Here is a 1,344-nt window from a genome sequence, read left to right on the forward strand (position 1 = left end):
CGCTCAGGAGGGAGAAAGGTGAAGCCTCCCACACTAGAAAAGGTTTACGGTATTAGAACCCACAGGAGCTGTTCTCCACTGTCCTCTAAGAGTCACGAGAGTCAAAACTCACTTGATGGCAGTGAGTTTTGTTCTAAAACAAAACGGCAGCAATTTGAAAGCACCATCCAGCTCCTCGGGAGGGAAAAAGATGAGGCTCCCTGCTCTGGTAAAGATTTACAGTCTCAGAAATGCATAGAGGCTGCTGTACTCTGTCCTATAGGGTCACTGGGAGTCAGAATTTACTTGATGGCAGTGAGTTTTGTTCTAAAACAAAAGAAAACACAAAAAGTGCAGTTTTAAAAGTAATTATACCTTTATTGATATGTTTTGTTATATTATAATTTTATATTTCTTCTTCCTTTGTTTTCTTAAATGTATACTCCTTTTAATCTTTCACTTTTAGGAAGAGATTAAAAGAGTCATTTTCTTTAAATCATTTTATTGGGGGCTTATGCAACTCTTATCACAATCCATATATTCATCCATTGTGTCAAGTACATTTGTACATTTGTTGCCATCATCACTCTCAAAACGTGTGCTTTCTACTTGAGCCCTTGGTATCAGCTCCTCACTTCCCTCCTCCTTACCCCCTCTCCCTACCTCATGAACCCTTGATAATTTATAAATTATTATTATTTTGTCTTGTGTTACACTGTCTGACGTCTCCCTTTACCCACTTTTCTATTGTCTGAACCCAGGGAGGGGATCACATGTAGATCCTTGTAATCCATTCCCCCTTTCTATCCCACCTTCCCTCCCGGTATCGTCACTCTCACCACTGGTCCTGAAGAGATCATCTGTCCTAGATTCCCTGTGTTTCCAGTTGCTATCTGTACCAGTGTACATCCTCTGGTCTAGCCAGATTTGTAAGGTAAAATTGGAATCATGATAGTGGGAGGAAGGAAGCATTAAAGAACTAGAGGAAAGTTGTATGTTTCACCATTGCTACACTGCACCCTGACTGGCTCATCTCCTCCCCGAAACCCTTCTGTAAGGAGAAGTTCATTTGCCTACAGATGGGCTTTGGGTCCCCACTCCGCACTCCCCCTCATTCACAGTGATATGATTTTTTGTTTTTAGATGCCTGATACCTGATCCCATGGACACCTCATGATCACAAAGGCTGATGTGCTTCTTCCATGTGGACTTTGTTGCTTCTCAACTGCATGACTGCTTGTTTATCTCAAGCTTTTAAGACTCCAGATGCTATATCTTTTGATAGCTGGGCAACATTAGCTTTCTTCACCACATTTGATTATGAACCCGCTTTGTCTTCAGCGATCTTCTTAGGAAGGTGAGCAT

Source organism: Tenrec ecaudatus, chromosome 2 (genome assembly GCF_050624435.1).
Source record: "Tenrec ecaudatus isolate mTenEca1 chromosome 2, mTenEca1.hap1, whole genome shotgun sequence".
Taxonomy (NCBI): Eukaryota; Metazoa; Chordata; class Mammalia; order Afrosoricida; family Tenrecidae; genus Tenrec; species Tenrec ecaudatus.